Source organism: Ipomoea nil, unplaced genomic scaffold (genome assembly GCF_001879475.1).
Source record: "Ipomoea nil cultivar Tokyo-kokei standard unplaced genomic scaffold, Asagao_1.1 scaffold3100, whole genome shotgun sequence".
Lineage (NCBI taxonomy): Eukaryota > Viridiplantae > Streptophyta > Magnoliopsida > Solanales > Convolvulaceae > Ipomoea > Ipomoea nil.
This window is the reverse complement of record NW_017619528.1, coordinates 2363094-2384008: the sequence shown is the minus strand read 5'-3', so window position 1 is coordinate 2384008 and position 20915 is coordinate 2363094. Positions and strand designations below refer to the sequence as shown.

General features: G+C 38.6%; 1 pseudogene; it reads right to left on the bottom strand.

The window, feature by feature from the left end:
- LOC109166442 overlaps positions 1 to 9556 on the bottom strand; it is a 37824-nt pseudogene extending 28268 nt beyond the window's left edge.
- Between the last annotated feature and the right edge of the window lie 11359 nt (positions 9557 to 20915).

The following is a 20915-nucleotide window of genomic DNA, read 5'->3' as shown; positions in this document are numbered from 1 at the left end:
TACTTCTACTTAGTCCATTGTTGCTTCCACTTCGAGACTTCCTTCCCGACCGAGGTCTCAGACTACCAACTGGTTTCGGGCTTGCTGAAGTCTTCTTCTTAGACCTGCACTCAAAGGACTGGTGACCCTTCTTGCCACAGGCAAAGCACTCAACTGGTTTCCCAAGACAGTTCACGCCGGGGTGATCACTTCCACACTTCTTGCAAACGGAGCGTCTTCCCTTACACTATTACAAAACACACCTACCACGGCGGTTATTTTTATAAATACACGGCGGTTCTTGAAGTACCGTGTAGGTGACCACCTTTGTAAATAAAGACTTTCGACGGCGGTTTTTTGAATCGCCGTGTATACTTCATATATACGGCGGTTGCTAACCGCCATCTAATCTTACAATGTATGTCGTGTAATCTCAACAATTATATGTATAAACGGCGGTTTTCTTGAAGAACCGCTGTCTATACATATAATTTGGACCTTAATAAATATGTATAGACGGCGGTTCCTTAAGAAAACCGTCGTCTATACATATATTTTGTACGTTAAAATATATATATAGACGGCGGTCCAAAGAAAGAACTGCCGTCTATACATATGTTTTAACGCTCAAAATATATGTATAGATGGCGGTTTTTTTGACGAATCATCGTGTATATATATAATTTGGACCTTAAAAAATATGTATAGACAGTGGTTCAAAGAAAGAGCCGCCGTCTATACATATAGTTTTTAATTTTTTTTTTTGAATTTCTACTTTGTAAATCTCTAATATCAAATACAATAAAAAGCTGCACAATTGCATCAAAATGCATACAATAATTTCAATATTACAAATTTGTAAATCTCAAATTTCATATGTAATAAAAAGGTGTTCAATTACATCAAATGCATACAATACATCAAAATTTTAAAAGTATGTATAGAAAGATATTACATTTTAATATAGTCCAATAGTACTAAAAAATATAATAATATTTAAACAACAATATCTACCTATCTCAAACAGTCTTACACTCCTATAATATTAGGACAGCTCGTCTAACCTAACCGCTGATGTTTGTGATAGTTGGAAATTTTTTGCAACATATTTCAATTTTCTTGCCACAACATCTTCATGCAGCATCACTAGGAAAATTAAGAGTGATTTGAGCTTGCTTCTAGCTCCAGTAGTCAATCCCAGCCCCTTCAAATGCTCTGTTGGTCCCAAAAGAGGTAAGGTGAAAGTCTAGATGGGGGGGGGGGGGGGGTGAATAGACTTTCAATCTTTTTCGCACAGCACAACAATTGCTAAGCCAGAGATAAACCAAAACTCTTAACTAGATTGTTAGAGTATGGTGCACAGCGGAATTAAATAAAGATAAAGTGTGTGTGAGATTGTGTGAGCAGTATATCTCGTGTAGAGCAATTATGTAAAGAGTAGTAAGTAAAGAAAGCAGTAAAGAACACAAGACAATTATAGTGGTTCGCGAGGTGGTGTAATCCTCATACTCCACATGCTCTTATCTCCAAGAGTAATTCACTATATCTACCACTTCTTGGTTCCAAGATACAATGAATTTCTGTGATCTAGTGCTTTGATCACAAAGCCGCACTAATCACGCCCAGTGACACCACACTGCTGCTTCGGGTTTCACGTCGCCGCGCTACTATCCCAGGATTTCACGACTCCGCGTTACTTTCCCCCCGTCTTCCACACTCTGATAGAAACATATCCCATGATCTAGTGCTTTGATCACAAAGCCCGCACTAATCACGCCCAGTGCCTCCGACACTGCTGCTTTGGATCTCACAGCTCCGTCTGACAATCTAGGATTTCACAGCTCCGTGCTACTTTCCTCCCTTCTCTTGTTTTGCTCCAAAACAAGTGTTGTCTTGCTTCCAACTTCTAAGACTCTGTAGATGATCTTCAATGATGCGCAGGTCTCTTTGATGAAGATTAACACTCTTGAATGATTTCTCTTGATAGCTCTGAGTGTTTTCTCTCTTTGAGTGTATCAAGTAAAGCATTTGATTTTTATGCTCTGTTTTGCTCTGTTTAAGAACTCTCAGAATATTTTTCTTTGAAGCTCTCTGAGTTCTTTTTCTTTTCTCACTTCTCACTTGAAGATTTTCGGTATGCTCTGTACCAAATGAGATTTTTGATCAATGTATTTTTGCTCTTTGCTCTATGCTCGTATGTTCCCCTGCTCTTCAAGTCTTCATATCTTCATCATTTTATAGCTGGTAATGAGGATCCGTCCGTTGGAAAGAGACGATCTCATTTTTGAAATCTTGTATCTTTTTGTCATAGATCTTATCTTATCTTCTGCAAAGTTGTCAGAAAGGATAAGCTAGCCGTTTGAGAGAGCTTCCACTCCATGTAAATGAGCTCCCAAACTTCATCTGATATTCCTCTGGTTATACGTTGAGTGGGAATATCTGGGTCTCTGTTTTGGTGTAGAATGGCTTCTCTGATCAACTATGAAGTGGTCCTTGTATCTTTGGGATTTAAAACATATTCTTCAATTTAATCCCAAACTAGTTAAAATAGTATTTTTCCTTGTGAGAAATTCTTTACTGTATGTTTTTCTTCATCTTCTTCATTCTCACGTCTGGGTGTTCTCAGGCTTCAAACTGGCTTTGAACTTCCTCCCAATTTGAATTTCTCCTTTGTAATTGACACCCAATTTCAATTGACTTGTAATTGGCACCCAATTTGAATTTCTCCATTGTAATTGGCTCCCAATTGACTTTGTCTTGCAATTGGTTCCCAAACTTCTCCTGGTGCTTCAATTACTTCTTATTTTGAATTATGTTGACCTTAACTTCGAAATTGGCTCCCAGACTTTTCCTGGTATTGAATTTCATCTCAATTGCTCCTCAATGTCTTCTTTTAATTGGTCCCCATTTTGAAATTGCATCCCATACTACAATCTCAATTGGCTCCCAATTTCAATTGATTCCCTTGTGAAACTTGCTCCCAATTTCAATCAATCTCAATTGGCTCCCAATTTCAATCAATCTCAATTGGCTCCCAATTTTAATCAATCTCAATTGGCTCCCAATTTCAATCAATCTCAATTGGCTTCCAATTTCAATCAATCAATCTCAATTGGCTCCCAATTTCAATCAATCTCAATTGGCTCCCAATTTCAATTGATTCCCTTGTGAAACTTGCTCCCAATTTCAATTTCTCTGAAACTAGCTCCCAATTTTGATTTCTCTGAACTAGCTCCCAATTTTGATTTCTCTGAACTAGCTCTCAATTTCAATTCCTATGAAATCGCTAGCTCCCAATTTCAATTCCTATGAAATCGGCTCCCAATTCAAGTGAAATTGCTTCCCAATTTCCACTAACTCCATTAGATTTAATCAATTTTGATCGGCTCCCAATTCAAGTGAAATCGCTTCCCAATTTCCACTAACTCCATCAGTTGCTTCCCAATTTCCACTAACTCCATCAGATTTAATCAATTTTGGCTTCTCTATCAGATTTAATCAATTTTGGCTTCTCAAATTTTACCTTGTAAAATTGTTGATGGTGAGTTTTAAATTTGAGTCATTTCGCATAACATATTAAGCATCTTCCACTTTGTCCGTACAGCTTATTGGTTAAATTTCCAATCATCTTTAATGTACTCCTTTCGTTTCATAGATGCTTGATCTCCAAGTCAAATTCATGCAATCTTCCAATCTTAATTTTCTTCACGAAAATTCTTCTGGGATATCTCTTTGAGTAGCATTGACGTGAATATTATATCATTCAACTTCTTCTTCAATTTGTCATTCTCTCCAGACAAATTCTTGATTTTCGGCTTGATATCTTCTTCTTCTTCTATTTTCATGCATCTTCCTCTGTTTTTCTCTTTTGCAATTTAAATAATTTCCCGATCATGGTCTAAGACTCTACTAGACCTATAAAATAAAATTGGGGGATCTACAAATATATATTTGGCATATCAAAACCATTACACTTTATTCCTAACAATTCCCCCCCTTTTGATAATGCCAAAACCTATACTCAGTCATTGGCTTTAAGTCTTTCAAAAATAATCTTTTTGCTCAATTTTATTTGACAAAGCCAAGATGAGTTTAACAAATGGTTTTCTAGACACAATCAAAAGAAAAAGTTGTGAATTAATTTTTAGACAAACTCCTAAACGAATCTTGAATTATTTTTATTTTTGATCATCAATTTTTTTTAATATTTATGTGCATTTTGACATTCCTTGTCTATTTAATTCACGAAAGTCTAATTACAGCAAACAAATAAAATATTAAACTCAAAATAGACCATGGGAAATTATTATTGAGATATTTCGAATTTATAGAGAAAAACGCAACAGAGGTTCGAAAATAGCAGAAATATCAGCTTAAGAGATTTTTCAGATTACCTTCTGGGTTTCTTCTCACCAAAGTCTTTCTTCAAAATTTCCTTGACATGTTCTCTGAGCTTGAAGAAATCATCTTTGAACTTTGCATTCTGAAATCTCTTTATGACTTGCCCGGCCATGTAATATCCAAAAGCTTCTTTGATATTGTTGCCCGGAAGAACTCCAGCTTCCCACCATAAGACACATTCTTCGAAGCTTCTTTCTTCTCCAAGATTCATGCCCATATTTCCAGTGAAATCTCTTAGTTCATACCACATCTCGGTTCTTTTCCGTTTGCCTTCTTCTTCTTTATTCTTGTCCAAGATCCATTGGGCTTGATCGGCTGTAGGCAATTTTTTGATCATTCTTGGTAGATTTTCCTTAGTCCATATTGTTGTCTGAGTGGCGGTACCTTTTGAGCATTCAAACCAGCCACGAGTTTCAGCAACTTTCGATGTACTCGTACCAAGACTAGGATTCGCGAACTGAGCAAAACCAAATCTGAGATGGTCCTTGTGAGGATTGTCCGCGGCTTCGGCCTCTACCTTGAGTAGATATTACTGGCTGTTGTTGTCTTCCAAGAATAAATTCTTGCTGTTGCAAAGCCAAGTGACTGAGAATTTCTTCCCCCCTTTTGGCGTTATCAACCAAAAATGCAAGGGTCTTACAATCTCGATCTTGGTTTGCCTTCACAGCTTCAACACTATTCTGTGTTTCAATGGAAACAGCTTGAACATTTTCCAGCTTGTTTGTTGCAACTGTGAGTTCAACTTCAAGTTTATTGATTCGGCTTTCTTGATCTTGAATCGCTTTGACTTATCGCAAGTGACGTTCGTTGTGAATCTTTTCAGCTGCTTCTCATTCCTTCTTCATAAGTTGAATCACTTGAAGTAAACCTTTTGTTAATTCTCCTATGAAGATTCTTTCTGATTTGTCAATCTGGGTCTTCAAAATATTTTGATACTCCATTAATTCCTTCAGATTGACTCGTGTATCCGTGTGTTGTTGATCCCATCTTTTGATTTTGTTCAATCAACTTTTCTCCAATGGTCTGACAAACAACATCACCGGATTCGGCAACTTTGGCAAATAAGGATGTAAAAATGCCATCTTCTTGATCACTTGTCTGTATAAAATTTTGAGGGGATCCGAATGAACTCCTTCTCACCAAATACAAAAAAAATGACTTGAATCAAAGGAATAGCCAAGCAATGGCATACAAGAACCCTAAACACAAGCTCTAGATATGCGTCTTCACAAGACAATGCATAAACACTCACATTTCATAGCAAAATCACATGTAGAATCCAAGAAATCATCATATAGGTAAGCAAAATAGATTTTGTAGAGCATGGGTTACCTCTTGTAGACAAAAAGGTTAACTTAACACTTCACCAAGCTCCTAACAAAGCTCACCATCCAAACCCACTTCAAGAACACACCAAAAGATCATAAAGATTATATCTTTAAGAAAAGACACCTAAGAGAACACTAAAAACACAAGATGAAAATGGATCTTACCCTCTTAGATGCCCAAATGTATGAAAGCTAGAATCTTGGTGACAACTCTTGAAGTTTTGACAAAGCTTCAACTTGGCTTGGAAGAAAAGCTATCTACCTTTTTAGAGAGAAAGTGGAGCTAGAATTTGGAAAGTGTAAGGAGAGAAATGAGGGTGTTCTACTAGGTTAGCTTACAATACTAACACAAGGTGAAAAGTCAAGAATACCCTTACTAACATGAAGAGGTGTAAGGGAACAAGGGAACTCCTTACAAAGCTCATGGTACAACTTTGACTTTGGGGTTCACAAGTCAATTACTAGTCCCCAACTATTGAATATTCAGGATTTTAGGAATTAAATTACCAATTGAAATAGGATTAATTATTTAATTAATTCGTTAATTGAATTTTGATTACGGGGTGTCACATTCTGAGTCCAACCTTTTCCCTCCTGGGACCGTCGTCCCCCACCAACAAACCACCAACGAGACCACCAATTCATAGTACACAAGGTACCGATCACACACACGGCGACACACGCCTCCCAAGAAATACGTGAACCCAGCACACAGGTCACAAACTCCATAATCACGTCATGGCCACCACGAGGACCACTGCCGTACCTTGGTGACTAATGTCCCATACCTCTAATCGTGCAATCCAGGTACAGTCACACACACCACACCACAACAGGAATCAATCAACGAATCACAACGAAGATATGAAACCATACTCAATCAAGGAATGGATCACAATCCAACAACAACAATGAATAACACATGTTATTATCAACAATAGGAAGGTACAAACAACACACACACGCTAGCATTTAAACACCGAACTAGCATGCTTATCAAACGGGTAAACCAAACATAGTTCCGAAGAACACACAAGACTCATCACGGTTCAAAGAAACACAATGTTGAACACTTAGCACAATTCAAGGCACCAAAACCTACATGGATTCCTACCATATAGTTCTAGGCATACGAAACATCAAGAAGACGCTCAAATAGTTCCAAGAAAGAAAAACGGGAAGTCAAAAGACCAAATACCGAGTCAAAAGAATCACGGGGAACAAATCCCCCAACAACCTCATCATGTTCCCCGCGGGTGGACCCATGGGTAGACCCCCACCCGTGGTTTCGCCCGCGGGTGCACACCCACAAGCTACATGTACCCCGCGGGTGGGGCGGCGGGTAGGCCACTGCCCACCGTTCCGCCCGCGGGTACACTCCTGTACACCAAAATAATCTCTTCGGGGATTTTCAACACCAAGCTCAAATTCTAGTCCAATACATGCCAAATCTCACCCAATACAACAAAATGACTTGAATCAAAGGAATAACCAAGCAATGGCACACATGAACCCTAAACACAAGCTCTAGATATGCATTTTCACAAGACAATGCATAAACACTCACATTTCATAGCAAAATCACTTGTAGAATCCAAGAATCATCAAATAGGTAAGCAAAATAGATTTTGTAGAGCATGTGTTACCTCTTATAGACAAAAACATTCACTTAACACTTCACCAAGCTCCTAATAAGGCTCACCTTCCAAACCCACTTCAAGAACACACCAAAAGATCATAAAGATTCTATTTTTAAGAAAAGACACCTTAGAAAACACTAAAAACACAAGATGAACATAGATCTTACCCTCCTAGAAGCTCAAATGTATGAAAGGTAGAATCTAGGAGACAATCTTTGAAGATTTGATAAAGCTTGAACTTGGCTTGGAAGAAAAGCTATCTAACTTTTAGAGAGAAGGTAGAGCTCAAGTTCGGAAAGTGTAAGGAGAAAGAATGAGAAGTGTCTACTAGGTTAGGTTGCATTACTAACACAAGGTGAAATGTCATGAATACCCTTACTAAAATGAAGAGGTGTAAGGGAACAAGGGAACTAATCACAAAGCTTAAGGTACAACCTTGACTTTGGCTTGACTAGTCAATTACTAGTCCCTGACTATTGAATTTTCAGGAATTTAAGGAATTAAATTACCAATTGGTTTAGGATTAATTACTTAATTAATCCCTTAATTGAATTTGGATTACGGGGTGTCACATCAGGAATATACCGAACATTGGTAAGAGTCCTGATAATGTTATCATGAGTTTTAATCTGCACACTTCCAATTCCACTAACGTTGCATTGAGTATCATTACCCAGCAAGACAACTTCACCATCAACCGGTTCCAGAGAGATGAACCAGTCTTTGTGAGGACACATGTGGAATGTACAACCAGAGTCCAGAATCCACTCGATTTCACTCCGTTTGTAACCGGAGCAAACAAATAACATAACATCGCCTTCTGAATCACTTTCAACAACACTAGATTCAGCGGGCTTCTTTTCTCGCTCTTGCTTGTTTTTCAACTTAAAGCATTCAGTCACATCGTGACCATGCTTCTTGCAGTACTTACAGGATTTGTTGGACTTACGTCCTTTGGACTTGGATCTAGAATTTTTAGTGCTAGTCTCTGTTTCAAGTGAACGACTCCTTACGGTCAAGCCTTCACCTTTGTCTTCAGACTTAATTTCAAAGTGAAACTTTTCTTTGGACAATAGGTTTGACTTAACATTGTCAAAAGTAAGCGTATCACTACTATTACCATACAGCATAATTTCTTTGAAATGCTTGTATGATTTAGGGAGAGAGACAAACAATAAAACAGCGCGAACCTCATCTTCAATTATGACATCAATATTTTCCAAGTCCAATAAAATAGAATTGAATTCATCCAAGTGAGATTTAATAGAAGTATCTTCCGTCATACGGATTATGAACAGATGCTCCTTCAGGCATAGCGTGTTCGCCAGAGTTTTGGCCATGTAAAGCGTATCCAGCTTGGACCATAAATCTGACACCGTCATCTCACTTGCCACCTCACGTAGAACCACTTTAGACAGACACAAAAGAATGGTTGAACGTGCCTTGTCATCCAAATCTTCTCAAGTTTCATCTGTCATTGTAGCTGGTTTCATCTTCTTCCCAGCTAGCACTTTCTTCAAACCGTTCTGGGTTAGAACGGCTTCCATCTGAACCTTCCAGATAGAAAAGCTAATTTTCCCGTCGAACTTCTCAATATCGAACTTGGTAACAGTCGACATCTTTGAAAATAATTCTCAATCAAACCACTCTTATACCACTTGTTAGGAATATAGCGGAATAATGCGGAAGCGAAGAATCGAAAATTGAGAATTATAGAAGTTAAATAATAGGGAAAATATATAAATGAAGAAAATTATATAAAATGACAAAATAATTAATAAGAATGGGAATATATATATATATATATATATATATATATATATATATATATATATATATATATATATATATATATATATTTCTACGTGAAAGAAAGAAAGGAATGGATAAAATATGAATTCAAATAAATTGAATTGATGTAAGAGTGATTTGATTACAAAGTAAAGCATGCTATTTATACTATAAACAAAGCAAGAAATGCGCATGAAGTGCTGCTACGTGGGGAGATATTGCGGCAGTGGTATGCTACGTGCATAATGGAGAAACTCAACAATAGAGAAATTATCTCATGGATTTGGAGCCACATCTAACAATAACCAACTGATGTTCTTACCTTGACATAGTATGCTTTCTTAATTTTAGTAGAACTGGCATCCACGATTCCACGCTAACCCCTAAGATGTCATAATACTCTGTTTCCTTCACCATAGCTTCCCTAATTATTAATTCCTATGCCACATCCTTGATCAAGACAGTATGCTGGTGGGCTCCCATCCAAACATGTGACACCCCAAAAATCCACATTCGATCCATGGGTTAATTGATTAATTAATCCTATTTCAATTGAGGAATTAATTCCTAAAATCCTGATTTTTAATACTTGAGGACTAGTATTTGACTAGTCAACTTCAAAGTCATGTTGTACCTTGAGCTTTGAAGAGAGTTCCCTTGTTCCTTGCACTATCTAATGTTAGTAAGGGTATTCTTGACCTTTCACCAAGTGTTAGTATTGTAACCTAACCTAGAAGACATCTTCATTTCACCCCTTACACTTTCTAAAACATTAGCTCTACCTTCTCTCTAGAAAGGTGAGAAGCTTTTCCTCCAAGCTAAGTTGAGACCTTGCCAAGACTTCAAGATTTGCTTCCAAGATTCAACCTTTCACCTATTTGGGCATCTAGGAGGGTAAGATCTAAGTCCATCTTGTGTTTTTGGTTCCATCTTAGATGTCTTTTTCTTAAAAGTAGGATCTTTATGATCTTTTGGTTTGTTCTTGAAGTGGGTTTGGAAAGTGAGCCTTGTGGGGAGCTTGTTGAGGTGTAAAGTGAAGTCTTTTAGTCTACAAGAGGTAACCCATGCTCTACAAAACCTATTTTGCTTACCTATATGTGATTTCTTGGATTATACTTGTGTTTTGCTATGAAATGTGAGTGTTTATGCATTTGTCTTGTGAAAATGCATATCTAGAGCTTGTGTTTACGATTCTTATGTGCCATTGCTTGGCATTTCCTATGATTCAAGTCATTTTGTTGTATTGGGTGATGATTTGGCATGTTTGGACTTGAATTTGAGTTGGAGATGAAATATCCGCGAAGTGTGTTCTTGTGGTACAGGATTGTACCCGCGGGCGGAACGGCGGCCGGGGCACCACCCGTCGCTCCACCCACGGGTACTGGCCTTGTGGGAATGTTTTCCCGCGGGCGGAACCACGGGTGGGGCACTACCCGTGGGTCCACCCGCGGGTACACAAGTGGTGTTGTGATGGGATTTATTCCCCATGATTCTTTTGACTCGGTATTTGGTCTTTTGACTTCCCGTTGTTCTTTTGTGGAACTATTTGAGTGTCTTCTTGATGTTTCGTATGTCTAGAACTATATGGTAGGAAGCCATGTAGGTATTTGGTGTCTTGAATCGTGCTAAGTGTTCAACATTGTGTTTCGTTGGACTGTGAAGTATCTTGTGTGTTCCTCGGAACTATCTTTGGTTTCCCCGTTGATAAACATGCTAGTTTGATGTCTAAATGCTAGCATGTGTTTTGTTTGTACCTTCCGTTTGGTTGATGATAACTTGTGTTATTCATCGTTGTTGTTGTTGGGTTATGACCCATTCCTTGATTGAGTATGTTTTATATTTTCGTTGTAATCCGTTGATTGATTCTTGTTGAGGTGTGATGCGTGTGTGGCTTTACCTGGATTGCACGATTAGTGGTATGGGACACTAGTCACCAAGGTATTGCAGCGGTCCTCGTAGTGGCCGTGACGTGATTATGGAGTTGTGGCCTGAGTGATGGGTCCACGTATTTCTTGGGAAGGCATGTGTTGCCGTGTGTGTGTACGGTACCTTATGTACTATGAATTGGTGGCTTTGTTGGTGGTTTGTTGGTGGGGGACGACGGTCCCGGAGGGAAAAGGTTGGACTAAGAAGTACAGGGGTCCTGGAGGTAATGGTTGGAATGAAGATACAAGGTTGGGGGTAGCCATAAGGTTGGAACAGGGCATAAGGCAGGCATACCAACTCGTGATGGGTGATGTCGCGAGGGCTATTGTAGCCGGTGTTGTGTATTCTTCTCTTGTGACGTGTGTAGTCACAAAGGCATGTGTGGCCTCGGCATGTGTTGCCGGTTGTATGAGTCTTATTCTTTCGCGTTGTACTTGTCGAGTTTTGATCTATTGAGTGATGATAGATCATGCCTTGACTCTTTTGTGAGTTGTGTTGTTCTTGTGGTTTTGGGATGTGTTCCCATGTTGTTTGTTGAGAGTGTTGAGTCTTTTGTTGGCTTTGACTCTTGGTTTTACACTTATATATATGTATTCCGTTTCGAAAATGGTTTTACAGCTTATACCTTACTTGTGTACATTATTTCACATGTATTGGTGGGTTACCAGCATTATTCGCTGACCGGGCGTCGTCCCATGTTTATCTTTGTGTTCTTACAGGTGATGTCTAGTCAAGCGCGATGTCTAGTGCCCGATAGTGTAGTATCTTTCCCTTGCTTTACGGCCTGTGAGCCGATTTAGCTTTAGACTATGAGTTTTTTGATAGTTTTCTACCATGCAGATTTGGCCATAGCATTTATCGTGTTGATAAGCGTGGCATAACACCCCTGTTTGGATTTTATGTTATCCAGTTACCCTTTTATCTTCCGCTCTGCTAGTGTTTTGTTATGATATCTGCATGCGTTAAGGCTTTTATTATAGGTTGTTTTGAGGGGGGTGTTACAAAACATACTACAACAACATTGTTATCTCCAAACTCTCATGATTCACTACTAACTCACCCAATTTAATGTGGCATAACAGATTTTTAACCTGCAACCTGCTCCTTTTGCAACCCCATTAGAGCGAAAATACTATTACCTTCAACAGTTACACAATCACGGGTCTCCAATCTGTTCGCTGGTGGGGGATCCATTCATTATCGATCATCATCCATACCACTGGATCTCCTCGCTGTTGACGTGGCCACACCGGAGAAGAGGACCAAAGTCGCCGTCGTTCACATCTGCTCACGCTAGCACAACATGTCAACAGGGAAACAGAGGTCGGGGAAGCTGCTGCCTAAGCCGAGGAAAATCGGGGACACCGTCGAAGAGCCGTTGCATCTGTTCAGCTGCTGCCCAGCCAGTCAGCTGTTCGCCGAAGTCGCCACCAGAGGTCGCGATTGTCGCAGTTGCCTACGCTGGAGGAGAAGTTGCCAGGCCAGAGATGGAAATTGCCCGTGAAGATCCAGACGTCGCTGCACATGGTGTCAGTAATGGATGGTTGCAGGTTCCCTACAGTCACAAAGGAGTTGATGCTGCGGTGAACGGTGAGCATAGAGAGAGGACCAATGAATTGATGATGCGGTGAACGGTGAGCACAGAGAGTAACAAGGGAATTAAATGCGGTGAAATGTTTTAAAAAAAATTTTGGTGAACACGGTCAATGGTGTGAAAGAAGAAACATTCACATTAAATGCAAGCATGAGTTGTAGATAGAGAAGTACAATAGGTAAGGGGTGGGTTGTCAAATCAGCACATGACTACAGTAAAAAGCTAACAATCTCTTTGTACTTCACAAGCCGGACACAACCGAATTTTGAACGGACGATGCATAGAAGGGCAGATGAGGAATTTATGTGGCAAGGTCCAACCAATAATGTATAGAGTACAAAAAAAGTTGCTTGAAAATGTCATGGGCAAATATCACTTAGGCTTTATGCGTATTTATAGATATGTTTAACAATTATGTCAATTTTGATTGGATGAAGTTCGAACATAAGATCTTCCTTATAAAAATCAATATGTAACTTAACAATAATAAATAGTTAACTGAATATTCCATTACTAAAGTCTACACTAACAGAATGCATGTGTATTTAGGAAAAGTAAATGATATAATAGAGGGTAAAATTGGAAAAATAAAAATATTAAAATTAAATTAAAATAGTATGAACCATCAATTTCAACCAACAATTACACCAACATTTTTTAGATCCCAGGACATAACTTTATGGGCTCTTAGATGTAAATTGTAATATAATATGTACACAAATATGTTTTTCCTAATAATAATGATTATATAAATATTTTCCTAATTATAGTAATCCTAATATTTATATTTTTCCGATTATATACATATGTACGTATATAAATATTTCTTAGTTTGCTTAATTATATGTTACATACAATATATATAAATATTTTGAATTATCATCATCATAATTATAATCTTACTCTCTATCTCTTACACACACACTCTCTTTCTCCCTGTAGAATACAAACAAACAAGAAGAAGAGGAAAAATTGATTTATTATGTCTTATGTGTAAACCTCAATACAAGGACTATATATAGTGCCATGAATAGGAAAATAAAGAGATGGGAAAAAAAAGTTGAGAAAACAAAGAGATGGGAAAACAAAGAGTTGAGAAAACAAAGAGACACAAGATGATTAATGTTCTTGAATGTCTTCTTGAATATATCAACACCCCCACCCCCCTCTCAAGTTGGAGCATGCAGATCTGAAATGCCCAACTTGTGAAGAAGAAATTCAAATTGCCTTTGCCCAAGAGCCTTTGTGAATATATCAGCTAATTGCTAATTGGTAGGAATATAGGAAGGGAAAATCAAACCATTTTTAATTGCATCTCGAACAAAATGACAATCCACTTCAATGTGTTTTGTTCGTTCATGAAAGACTGGATTCTTTGCAATATGAAGAGCCGATTGACTGTCACAAAAATAATTTTATAGTTTTGCGATGATGCACCCCAGACTTAACAACAAACCCTTTAACCATTTGAGTTCACAAGTAACGGCCACCATAGATCTGTATTCCGCTTCTGCGGAAGAACGAGAAACAGTATTTTGTTTCTTTGTTTTCCACGAGATTGGAGAATGGCCAAGAAACAGAAACCAACTAGTAAGAGATCGCCGAGTAGCAGGACATGCGGCCTAATCCGAATCACACCATCCCTGTAGTGTTAGACCACTGTCGGATCGTCGGAGAATCCCTTGACCCGGGGTACCTTTCAAACAACGGACAACTCTAGGTACTGCTTCATAGTGCTCACCATGCGGTTCCTGAATAAATTGAGACAACACATGAACAAAGTATGCGAGATCTGGTCGAGTTACGGCCAAGTAGATAAGCTGTCCCACAAGACGACAATATGCTGGAAGATTCAAGAAAATTGGGTCACTAGCTAGGCCGAGTTTATGGTTTTGCTCAATAGGAACACTAACCGGGTTGGCGACCAACAATCCTGCTTCAAAGATAATATCAAGGGTATATTTTCTTTGACATAAAAATAGTCTAGAAGCGCTACGAGCAACCTCAATACCAAAAAAGTACTTTAGAGAGCTGAGATATTTCAAATGAAAACAATCACTGAGGTAAGCCTTAAAAGTCTTTAGAGCAGCAAAATCATTCCTAGAAATGATAAGATCATCGACATAAATAAGTACATTTATCTTAACTCCACCGCGAGTGAAGGTGAATAAGGAGTAGTGGGAATAGGATTGTAAGAAACCGTATTCTTTCAAGACCGTAACAAGTTTTGCAAACCAGCACCTTGGTGCCTGCTTTAATCCATACAAGGACTTGCGCAATCAACACACAAATTTAGGATCGGATGCCTCAAAACCTGGTGGAAGCTTCATATACACCTCTTCATCGAGATCACCACGCAGAAAAGTATTGTGTACATCCATCTGATGCAGTTCCCAATTTTTAGAGGCTGCAATGGCAAGAAGTGCACGAAAGTAGTCATTTTGGCAACAGGAGCAAAATTTTCAGTGTAATCGATGTCTTCTTCCTGATGATTACCAAGAGCCACTAATCTTGATTTGAGTCTTTCCACCGACCCATTTGAGTTATATTTGATTCGATACAACCAATGACTCCCAAGAGCCTTTTTCCCAGGTGGGAGATGCTCAAGAGTCCAAGTTTGATTATCTTCCAAGGCCCGAATTTCATTTTTCATAAATTCTTTCCAACCACTTTTTGTCATCGCCTCTTTAAAATATTTTGGTTTCTTTTCAGAAAGAATAGCTGCCAGAAAAGTTCTGTATGGCAAAGAAAAGTTGTCACAATTTATATAATGTGGTAGAGGATAGGGAGTACCTAAGGGTGACTGTGGAGACGGTGTGACAGAGGATGGACTTTTAGCAATAGTAGAATTAATAACATAGTCGTGCAATCACACTGAAGGAACTTTATTTCTCATTCCCCGACCCATCTCAACATTTTGATCCTGATTATTTGGAACAAGATTACTTGTGTGTTGTTCATGTTGTGAGCTGAACTTGGGTATGGAGTTTGACTCTTGTTGGGAGGTTGGCTTGGGTGTGGAACTTGGCTCAAGTTGAGGGTCTGTCTCGTTTGTTGAGCTGGGCTCGGCTTCTTCAATAATTACAGGAAAATCTTCATGAACAAATTCTACATGAGGAATGGAAGTCGTATCTGTGAGGGGAAATGGAAAAACATCCTCAAAAAATTTCACATCGCTGGAAACATAAAATTCTTTGGTGTCAATATCAAACAACTTCCAACCCTTTTTCCCAAATGGATATCCGACAAAGATGCACTTTTGACTCTTGCTACCAAATTTATCGCGTTTTGCTTTTTGATTGTGAGCAAAGAAGAGACACCCAAAAACACGAATTGTGTTGTAAGATGGAGGACTACCAAAAAGAATTTCATAGGGAGTTTTGTTATCTAGCAACGGTGTTGGTGTCACATTTATCCTATGTGTGGCTGCAAGAACACATTCTTCCCAAAAATAAATTGGCAAATAGGCTTGGAATCTCAAAGCTCTCGCTACATTGAGAATATGTTTATGTTTCCGCTCAACCCTACCATTTTGTTGAGGAGTTCCCACACAGGATGTTTGAAATAGAATTCCAGTAGCAGAAAAAAAAATCACGCAAGCAATTGAATTCAGTACCGTTGTCACTCTGTACGACTTTGATTGATTGAGAAAATTGTCTATCAATCATAGCCACAAAACACAAAAACATTTTGAGAACCTCAGTTTTATCCATCAACAAATAAATCGAAACTCCTCGTGAATAATCATCTATTATAGCCAAGAAATAACGTGTAACACCCCACTTTTCTAACTCTTAATTATAACTTTAAACAGTCATTAACATCACTAAGCAACAGAAAATAAATTAAAAAGATAACAAGTGGGAGTGTCACCGCCACAACCACCACTCCGAGGTGATTGCACAGGCTAAGGGGTGAAACAAGAAATAAAGTAAAAGTCAGGCATCCATCATAAAACTAAAAACATAAGGGGGGAATACGTCACCCCAAATAGTCTACATCAATCCTCAAAACATAAAGTCAAAAGTCTAAAATCCATACATAGCATCAGTCAAACTAGAGTTTAGATATCTCTATCTACGAGACTAATCTAACTCGACTTCTTCACACTGCTAGGCCCACCTGAAAGGGGTTTTGCAAGCAACACATAGACAAATAGGAGAACACCCGTTAGCACAAAGCTAAGTATAACCACACTCAACCCTGTAAAGCATTCTAACATATACATAGAAAACATTTGATTTCTTTATCAGCAATAAGCTCAACTCAAATCATCTTTAGATTTATCACATTCTTTCTAGATGCTTGCACCCTATAATATCAGTTGGCATGAGCATATATGTATAAGACTGATCATGTAGATTCATCAACATATAGACTTCTCAAATAGCTTATCAAACAATTCATGCTTACAGATAGGTTCATGCTAAAAGACCATATAACAGGTGTTCACATGCTTTCACATTCTTATCACATAACTTGATAAGTAGAGCTTCTAGTACAACAAGATAATCATGCTCAACGGAATATCTTAAGTTAAACTTCTTGTTATAAAATCTGATACAATACTCTATTCGCATGTAATCACGTAGAACACTATAATCATACTTCTTATGCAATCTAGTGCAATAATATACTCATGCTCATATGCAATCTCGTGCAACCATATAATCATACTCTTATGCAATCTAGTGCAATAACATACTCATGCTCATATGCAATCTCGTGCAACAACATAATCATACTCTTATGCAATCTAGTGCAATAATATACTCATGCTCATACACTTTTATTAAATAGAGTACTTTCTGTGGAGATCTCTTTGTTACTTTCTCGAGTCTCTCTTGACTCTCTTTCTTTCTCTTGAGTCTTTAATGACTCTCTTTCTTGAGTCTCTGTTGACTCTCTTTCTTGAGTCTCTGTTGACTCTCTTTCTTTCTCTTATACTCGTAGACAGGGCCGGATTTTAGGATGTGCAAGCTGGGCTACCGCACAGGGCCCCCAACTTTAGAGGGGCCCCAAAGTTTAGAGGTCCAATGCTTAATTTTTACCTAGCTAGTTTATAAATAAAAATTAAAAGTTTTCAATTAAATTTAAAAGGTTCTATGAAGAGATGGTAAAAATGTGTATTTGTTGTATTTTAACTTTAAAGTCAAAGGTTCGAAACTTACATGTATTAATTTTAAAAATTGTGATTTTGGTAGGGCCACATTTATTTACTAGAACAGGGCCACCAAAATTTAAAATACGGCCCTGCTCGTAGACGGCTTAGGGTTTCACAAAAGTGTGAATTACCCCATCGGGAACGGCATAATTCTGACCCAATATCTCCTACCGTCTACGGAACCAATCTCGTGGTTCAAACTCTGTGGAATCAGGTATTGAACTATTAGTGTGCACACCCCCTAACCAGGATTCCAAGCCTGACGGGAAGTTTCCAACCTCGTAACGTGGGAATACGCCGCGTTACATATACTGGGACCGCAATGTCCATAAATATCTCCCGAGAGGACATAGTCCAAACGGTATCCTCCAAAACCTCAACAATATAGATAATACATAAATATATCTCTCATGCATCAATCTCATGCATGCAATAACTCTACTACTACTCAATGCATCAAAGAATGATATACCACAAGCTTATGGTTTGTTGAAAGTATTCCTGGGCTCACGTTGGCCCCTTATGCATTTTTGAAATATGACACATGTGAAATATCAAAATTCTCTATAATATACTTCTTAATCATGTATAAACTAACATGAAGTATTCAAGAATATATCATCATGCTTGGTTTGCAACATAGCAATTTCTATACATTTCACTCAACAAATATGATTCTATTCTCACTGATCAAATAACACAATTTAATCATGCTTTCATAATAAATCATATTCTCAAAAAATCAAGCTTCTATACTCAATAAAAACATTATCTGATCACATAACCAAATATTTCTCATACATAGTGAACTAAGCAAATATATACACTGTTTAGCAATTCTTCACAAATTCCTTCATAACATACTCATTTTTAATCCAAATTCAACAAAGTCAAATCCAAAACGTGCGTTGAGACGATCCCGAAGAGTCGAGCGACAATGGCCCATAACACTTGGTCCGAAACGACACGTAGCTGAGCCACAAGGGCCCGGCCACTGCACAAAATCCTTCTCAGATCAGGGACCTGGGGTGGGACTCCTCATGGTCCGCCCCATGAGCCCCGTTATATCACCGGACTAGGCAACGACCCTCCTCTAGGGCCGTGCCCTAGTCCCGTGCCACTACGGCTCTAGCCGGTGGCCCTCCTGATGGGCCGCGGCTAGGGACGTCCCTCTAATCTGGTGCACACTGTGTTGTGCACCAGATGGTGTTTCACCTGCAAAAACTAATCCAAACAAGTCCAAAACAATCTCAACAGCTCACAAACAAATACTAAATCATTTCTAAGCATGAACACATCAAAAACACATAGTTTCTACTGGTTTATACTCATATCTACTCATAACTATGGCTTCACAGAGCCAAATTTAAAGAGGAATCCATGGGGTTATACCTCTTGTAGTCTTTCTTCTAGTTTAGATCTCTTCTTCCTCTCTACCCAACTTGAGCCTCCTTCACCACCTATATTTCCCAAACACACCATATAACCTTAGCCTAGAACCTCAAAGACTAAAGGAATCTAAAAGAGAAAAGAGGTTAGGATTGAAGGATGAACAAGCTTACTGTTATGTTGATTCTCCCCTTTTTTTGGCAGACAAATGGTAGGGAGAGGCAAAGAATGAGATCAGGGAATCAAGATGGAATAAGGTGGTTTATATAAGGTTCAAAACCCTAGGTTGATCATCAATGATTGGTTGAGGGCAAAGGAGTAATTCCATACGCTAAAAGATGAATCAGGAAGATATTTTTGGTTGTCTTGTAGTCCACCATGCAACATGAACCATAAGTTAGAAATGCTATCTTTAAATACTTTGGGGTTGAATGTGAATTTTCTCAAAAGCTATTTGGATGAATACTTGTTTAAAATCCTTTTTTTTTTTTTATATCTAACTGGAAGGGGGAGACCCAAGTACATAATTACACAGATTCAGTGGTGTTGCGCCACAAAGGGGCTTCAACTAAATCATCTTCTAAGATCCCTCTCATTGTTTCTGGAGGAAGAGGTAGCCTGTGGGGACCATCTCCGAATTCCCGTGAAAGTTTAGATAATGCATCTGCCACCAAATTTTGTTTCCGGTTGATGTGTGATACCTGCTAGGATTCAAACAACCGTATGTGCTGTAATATAGGGGGGGGAGGGGGGGTTTATCACTGTTAAGGAACTCAACTGCTTCATCCGAGTCACTTTCAAATAAGACTCATCTGAAACCCAAAGCTGTTGTTAGTTGGATTCCTTTGAGTAGCGCCCAGGCTTCAGCTTCGAGCGGGGTGCAATTTGCTATAGTAGCCACAAATCCATGTTTCCATTCTCCCATGCTATCTCTGATGACACCCCCACATCCTGCAGAGTAGAATGCTGGGATCACCGATCCATCAGTATATACCTTGACCAGATTGTCAGGGGGTTTTGTCCAGCATAATTTCCTTCAATCCAGAGAATTTCCCGACGGTTTAAATCCCTTAGCTCTGTCGAAAGCACTAATTACCTCATTAATCTGAGCCTTTAAAGTGGTATTCTTTGATTCGATCGGGGTAACCTTTTCGTTGAAGATAGCATCGTTTCGCCATTTCCAAATCCACCATGCTGTGATCGCAAAGACGGTGCTGTTGTGGCAGAGATGGTTGCTGTTACTGTAACACCCCGTGTTACGACCCCTAAAACCACTTAATTAATTAATCAATAGCCCAAGAGAAAAAATAAATTATAATGATTAATTAGGGAAAAAGGCCCACCATATTCCATGGGCCCTCATATATAAACCCAACCCCTAAACCCAATCCTTAGTTCCAAAAGGAATAGAATTAGCAAGCCTATAATATTAGTTCCTAATTAGGACTCCTAAATATATAAATAGGGGACTTAAGAGGCGCCTAGAACTCCCCCACAAGATTAACGCCCCACCACCCCAAAAGAGCTCCAAGAATCCCCTTAGGAGAAATCGAGAAAGCAAGGAAGCTTAAAGAAAGATCCTTCATAGCCAAGGAATTAATTAAGGCTAAGAGGTAACCCATGTCTCAACAAAACCTATTTTCATAGTTATAATTCCCCCTTAGGGTTTCCCCATATTATTGTATATTGGCGAGTTATGATGA